Source organism: Jaculus jaculus, chromosome X (assembly GCF_020740685.1).
Source record: "Jaculus jaculus isolate mJacJac1 chromosome X, mJacJac1.mat.Y.cur, whole genome shotgun sequence".
NCBI classification, from domain to species: Eukaryota; Metazoa; Chordata; class Mammalia; order Rodentia; family Dipodidae; genus Jaculus; species Jaculus jaculus.
In genome coordinates this window covers 87,740,039-87,747,547 of record NC_059125.1, presented here as the reverse complement: position 1 = coordinate 87,747,547, position 7,509 = coordinate 87,740,039, and the positions used below count along the sequence as shown (strand labels likewise).

The following is a 7,509-nucleotide window of genomic DNA, read 5'->3' as shown; positions in this document are numbered from 1 at the left end:
TATCTATATATATAGAGAGAGAGAGAGGGAGAGAGGGGTTTATAGACCTTATAGCAAAGGTATTTATGTTTCTGATGAACCACTTTTTACTTAAGACACTGACTACATCATTTTATATTTTGACAAGCAATGTACACGTATTCCAATTTCTCTACATCCTTGCTGTCAACTTTTAAGAGAAAGTAAGGCATTAGGTGAGAAAGTGTTTATTATAGCTGATCAAACTTTTCCTGGAGAAAATAGAGGTACAGACAAAATTGAATATATGATTCTGTTTTACATATTTCAAACAGGCTTTAAAGTAAAATGATCCACAAAGAGAAAAGGAATTACATAAGGTATCTGTCAAGAATTGTCTGGTGTAGAGCTTAGTAAGCAGTGTTTTGAAAGAAGGTCTAAAATTATCCCTTTCTTGTCTTGAAATAGATTGTATAAGTATATGGCTGCTGTAAGAAGGGCCACCATAAATATTTGCATGTAGGTATCACTGTTGTGTTTTGCTGACTTTGACTTCTTCTGTTGTATAGTACAATGTTACAATAATGTCCTATGGTGATTCTATTTTAAGTTTTATGAGAAACCTCTTGTGGTGGTTTGAATAGATGGCCCCCAATATATGCAGTTGTTTATTTGTTTGCAGTTTGCCTCTTTAGCCACCTGGCTGGAGGCAGTTTCACTGGGTGGTTCTTAAGGTGTGGTGGTGGGTTTCAGATTTCAATCTAAACATATGCAAAGTGTGCCTAGCGGGAGTTCCTAAAGTGTTTTGTGTGGCTTTTGGCTTTTGATTTTATGGTTTATGCTTCTCTCTGTCTGCTTGGACCTATGAAGGCAGGTCAGCTTATTCTATCATTTATGGAACTTCCCCTGGATCTGTGAGCTTCAATAAATATCCCTTCCTCTATAACTGTGCCTGGTCTGGAAGTTCATCTCAGCAAACCTGAAGCTGTCTACTACACCTCCATAGTGATTTTCTTTTTTTTTCTTATATTTTAAATCTGTTTTATTAATTTATTTTTATTAATTGGTTTTGTATCAGTGAATACAGTCAAGTTGGTACCATTGTTAGGCTCATCCATGTCCTACTCCTTGTTGAGGTATATGGGACATGCATTGTGGAGTTAGCCCATAATTATGGGTAGGAGAAATGTCTCTGTGAATCATGACCCAGTGTGTGGCTCTGAAATTCTTTCTGCCCCCTCTTCAGCAAAATTTCCCTGAGCCATGTTGGGTTCAGTTTTGGTCTGCTTCAGTGATAAGGCGCTGCAGGCCTCTGTGTCTCTGGATATCTGGTTTGGTAAGAGTTGATTGTTCTCTGTGTCAATCTCCTTCACCCTTGTGCTGGTACCTGGTTCACCAAGAAAACAGCACCCTTGCTTGTTTTGCCAATTATTTTTAGCTTCAGTTGGGTCCCTTTTGAGGTATGATTGGGTGGCTCTCTCCTTAGGATCAATATCTATCTGAAAAAGAGAAGCAGATTCTCCAACAGAGAGTAAAGTTACCACCAGACAAATGAGATAACTCTTATTTTTTTTATAGAGAATTTAATAGTTGTAGGCCCTCTGTAGCCCATGATTTGTGGTAGCTTGATAATGGAGAGTGGGCTGATGTTTGGATATGGGATTGACTTGTTTCCCAAATCCAGTTATGGGTCCCAATCCACCCAGGGGATCAGTTAGCCATATCAAGAGCAGTTGGTTTCCCACGAAGGCTGTGTGCCACTTTTGCACTTGTGTGAGCATCATGATAGGTTATTTGTGGCTAAGTAGGTTAGACCATGAGTTGCTTAGACAGATATTGGTCATTTTCCCCCAGTTGCCCATGTAGCACCTTCTGGCACTATACACGCTAACTGTCTGGGGACTGACTCTCTTCCAGATTCCAGCCATCCCATTCTATTTTATGTGTCAACTGCATATGATGTCTTCAGCAGTAGGGTCTTACCACTAGCCTTTGGTGGATCATCAAGTACTCTGACAGAAATCTGTCTTTCTTTTAGGAAAACCTTGTAGGTCTCTCTGATCAAAAGTTCATTGTTGATGATAGCCACATGCTGGTACTGGGAGTTACAGATCAGTGCCCACTAAGAGAAGGTAGAAAAAGTTAATTAATATACAAAAGTTAGAGAGAAAAGAGAAAGAGAAAGAGAGAGAGAGAGAGAGGGCTATTGGAAAGGGTATGATGAAGACTGACCTTAATCCATAGTGATTTTCATAGTGGCTACACTAATTTACAATCCCACCACAGTGTTTACCTTTCCCCTAAATCCTTTCCTTGATGATAACTATTCTGACTGGGGTGAGATGGCATATCTTGATGTAATTCTCTGATGGCTAAAGGTGGTGAAGATTTTTTTCTATGTATTGGCTATTTATACTATTTAGGAAAATTGTCTTCAATTCTTTAGTATATTTACTAGTTGTATCATTTATCTGTACATTTTTTACATATTCTGGATTTTAATCCTCTGTCCCATGAATAGGTGGAAAAACTTTCTTCAACTTGGTAAGCTGCCTCTTCACTTTGTTAATTGTTCCCCTTGTTGTGCAGGAGATTTTTAATTTTATTCATTCTTATTTATAAATACTTGTTATTTATTTCCTGGCATATTGGAGTCATCTTGAGAAAGTTTTTACCCCTGCCCACATCTTGATGTGTTTTTTCCTTATACTTTCCTTTAGAAGATTCAAAGTTTCACATCTTCCATTAAGGTGCATGGCCTACTTTGAGTTGGTTTTTGTACAAGGATAAGGATCTAATTTTGTGCAGACATCCAGTTTTCCCAGTACCATTTATTGAAGATGAGCACATATTTTCATCATTTCGTGACTATATAGTTCTTATTAAATATATGATTTTTATTTTAGTATTATATGTATGTATGTATACACTCATATGTACATATGAACTGTTAAATTCCTAGGTTTCAAATCTTAACTTGAAAATTAAAGATGATATAATGAGGTATGACTGGGTGACAAGTTGAGAAGGGCAGAACATTGATAATTGATCATATTTTTCAACATGAGATTTAGAATCACCTAATAGATACATGTCTGTGAGGACATTTTTCATAGAGAGTTAACATAGTGGAAGGTTCATCCTTAAAGTTTTCAAAAGTTAACCAGGTATAATAATGCCCAAATGGGGGGGGGGCATTGTTACCTACCTGTCTTCTTTCTGAACAAGTGTGTTTGTTGTTGTTGCTGCTGATGATGAGGTGCTGCTGTCAGTCTCTGCTAACATCAGGTTCCAGCTATATCAGCCTTGTAGTGCATACTGAACACCAGATAGTCTTCAGGAATGTTCCAGGTATTCAGAACTGGATTCTGAGTAGACATCTAAATTTGTAGACTGAGAAGCTATAGGGATCTCTGCATTTTCAGTGTGCATATGTCCCTTATTGACTAGCCAACCCCCACTCTTAAAGCAAATCTTATAAAGACCCATATATATGATGTATGTATTCAGAGTAACTTAATCAGTATCTTTTGATTCAGTTCCATTTCATAACCCAAGTCATTACATAGCTGAAAATGACCTTGAACTCCTGCTTCTCTTGTATGAACATTCCTGGTCTTAGGATTGTCAATGTGTACCACCATACCCAACATAGTAAATGTCCATTAATATGACAATTAAAAATGTATGAAGTCCTGCCGGGCCTGGTGGTGCAAGCCTTTAATCCCAGCACTCAGGAGGCAGAGGTAGGAGGATTGCTGTGAGTTAGAGGCCACCCTGAGACTCCATAGTGAATTCCAGGTCAGCCTGGGCTAGGGTGAGATCCTACCTCGAACCCCCCCCCCCCCAAAAAAAAAAAACACAATCTATGAAGTCCAATTACATCTTTTTATTTTGGTACCATATCCAAGACACCATTTCCAAAGGCCAGGCAAAGAGCTTTTCTAACATCACAGTTTTATATGTTAAGATCTATGTTTCAGTCTTCTGAGGTAATGTTCATGCATGGTTCACCTCACATGTACTCTATTTGAGAAGGCTTCTTTCAAATATGCTGTTTTAACACATTTCTATATGCTGGATCATACACTATACAGTATATCCTCAATTTAAATTTGGCACTGGTTATCTCCATTTTACACATAGAAAAATGTATGCAGGAGGGAAACTGGTCCACTTAATGTCACAAATGGGAAGTGGCAGATGTGAGATTGAAATCCATCTCCACTTAATCTAAAGCAATATATATAAACTCTGTATTATACTCGTATAATATATTCACTTCTTCCAAAATACACCATAGGCTGATTTTAGCCTGTCATAGAGATAAATGTGGTCCAACACAAAATTGTAAACTTATTTAAAACTACAAGATTTATTTTGTATTTTCTTAATATCTCTATTGTCAAGTTCTTGAGTGTGGACTTTGTATGTGGAAATGTTGTCTTCTCTCCTTTCCTCTTCTCTCCTTTCTCTTTGCAATGTCAAAAGGTTAGACACACCTGACAGGATAACAGATTTTTGAAGGGTAATATCAACAGTAAAACTTTATTCTTTATAAAATTGTAGCATCCTGAACACAACAAATACCTGACAGGATAACAGATTTTTGAAGGGTAATATCAACAGTAAAACTTTATTCTTTATAAAATTGTAGCATCCTGAACACAACAAATAAATAGTCTTGTTCCTAAAATATAAATGAAGGGAAAATGCCATTAGATCAAGGAGAGAAGACATATTTCTGGAGACTATAATCAGAATAAATGCTTAAGAGGTACCCATGGAAGTCATACCCAAAATGGTGTCAACACTTTCAGAGGTCATAGCAACTCAGATGGGTTGGATACATGGTGCACGTAATGAATCTGGACCCTAGAGCCAGGAACTCCCATGCAATAGCATATTTAAAGAACCAAATAGGGAATAAAGTAAACACTAGAAACAGCCTCGGTAGAAATTATTATAAATGAACATTTCAAACCCTAATGTTTAACACACACCAAAGACTATACATATGAAGTGAATTATATGGATACAATATTTCCAAACCTCAGCTTTGAAATGGAGGTAAAATACATCTCCTAGGAAACTAGTGTTGACACAATAACAAATGTAAGATACCTTCTTGTGCTAAATGTTTATCCTTTTCCTTTGTATTACCTCCTACATACTCAAAGATTTTCAATTTTATATTTTCTAAGAAGATGAAAACAATGCTATGCAAAGGAACTCCAGATGCATGTGCCCCCTTGTGCATCTGGATAAAATGGGTCCTGAGGAATTGAGCCTCGAACTGGGGTCCTTAGGCTTCACAGGCAAGCACTTAACCACTAAGCCATCACTCCAGCCATGGAAGCAGTCCTTTTGCTCACTTCCTCAATTCCTCTGTGGTTTCAGCTGTGGCTTGGCTGAAGTGCGAGGGGTATTTTAACTACTCCAGTCTCACTACCTTCTGTTAAAAAAGAACAGATTCTCTAATGGAGATTATCTATCCATATACTTAATATATCAAATGATACATTGCTAATGCCCATTTACCACAGCATCCTCTTGAATATTTAATAGTACATAATAATTCTAAAATTTAACAAGTTATCTCTACTGCTAGATTGGATCTTTTTCAGTGTGACATAACTCATTGAGGGACATTTAGGTCTCCCCAGTTCCACAAACTAGGAAACTCATGACTACTCTTAAATATTTCACTTTATACTTAATCCATCATTAAGGCCTTTAAGTTTTCCTTTCACATTAATGCAGTATTTTCAGTGTAGTAGAAATTAATATAATTTTCTTCAATATTTATTCCAGGTATAGTATAATGCCTTATACATAAAAGGAATTATAGATATAGTGAATGGATGAATTCAAATATGAATAAATATGCTATAAATATGAATGTCAGGTTGGTCTCAGACGAGTCATTGAGCTGCTTGGGAGCGGTCGTGTTTGCTGTTGCGCTTGCTTGGTACGCTTTGTGTTCCTCCGCTGTGCGTAGTGGGAGGATGGCCCACAAGCAGATTTACTACTCTGACAAGTACTTTGACGAGCACTACGCGTACCGGCATGCCATGTTACCCAGAGAACTCTCTAAACAAGTACCTAAGACTCATCTCATGTCTGAAGAGGAGTGGAGGAGACTTGGTGTCCAATAGAGTCTGGGATGGGTTCATTGCATGATTCATGAGCCAGAACCACACATTCTTCTCTTTAGACGACCTCTTCCAAAAGAACAACAAAAATGGAGTACATCTGGGATCCTCAAATCTTTTTCCATTTGAGTGTACATGTGTGTGTATATAAGGGTGTAGTATTCAGTGAATACTTGACAAATGTACAAATGATTCATCCATACCTGTGCATGAGCTGTATTCTTCACAGCAACAGAGCTCAGTAAATGCAACTGCAGGTAGGTTATTGTAAGGTGTTTAAGATAGTTTCTAGTCAGTTTTTCTCTTATTATAAGTGCCTGTTTGACTTTACCTGTTACTTTTGTTGAATAAAGTTTGTATGTTGCATTTATTAAAAAAAGAATGTCAATAATAACTAACACGTGTTGAATTTATTATAGACTTTAATTCCTTGAGTGACTAAGTTATTTCTCTATTATAAGAAACCTTTGGGGTAGATACTATTAATTCAGTCCCAAATTATCCTAAACTAAGGTTTAAAACTGAAAAATAACCATCCAAAGATACACAATCAATATTAAATCAAACAAGGAGAAAAATGAAGATCATTTGATTTTCACATACTATTGTGCATTGCACCCAACAACGGAAAGTCAAAACCATCTATTCCCTGTCAATAATCTATTGATAAATTATTTTAAACTTTCCTTAACTGGCACTAGATATGACAAAATGGCAAGGAAGAAAAATATTATGTGGATAGTAATTCGTGAGTAATTAATTTGAATTTTTTAACAATATTTTTCCTAATTGCTCCAGGAAAGCCAAAAGAAGTAAATCTAAAATGATAAAATGTATGACATGATCAGAGGATCAGTTGAAATGCTCACAGAAAGTAACCAACAAACTCAAGTTAAATAAATAGAGAGGATTTTAATGAAAGACATATTTACAAATTACTCAAAATGTAGAAAAAAACACAAGGAAGTAGGTACAATTCTGGAGTTAGTAATGTGGGAGCATGTATGAGAGGGTAGCTTACCTCCTTAGAGCTGAAATAAAGAGGGAGAGATGGTTTATGGACACTGGCAACACTCAGGAAATAGAGTGAGGAGATCTTCCTGATAGGAGTTATGACTTTTACTTTAAATACAAAGCCAGCCCAAGAACTCTGTAAGAAAAAAGCCAAGACAGTAAATATGCCATTATTACTGTTTGCATTTCTTCTGGTCTTCTACAGAGGTCCCCTGTTCATTAATCAATCAAAGCCAGAAGACAAAGGGGTTTTTATAATATGATCTATACCTGTCAGGCTTGAAACACATGGTAGTTGGAACATGGGCATGAAGGACAAGGGAGAGATATCCATTACATACATAAATGTAGAAATTTTTAAATTAATTAATGTGTGTGTGTG

At 36.6% G+C, this 7,509-nt stretch overlaps 1 pseudogene; it reads left to right on the top strand.

Annotated features, from left to right (window-relative positions):
• Window positions 1-5,966: 5,966 nt before the first annotated feature.
• Window positions 5,967-6,414, top strand: LOC101612792 (annotated as a pseudogene).
• Window positions 6,415-7,509: the final 1,095 nt, after the last annotated feature.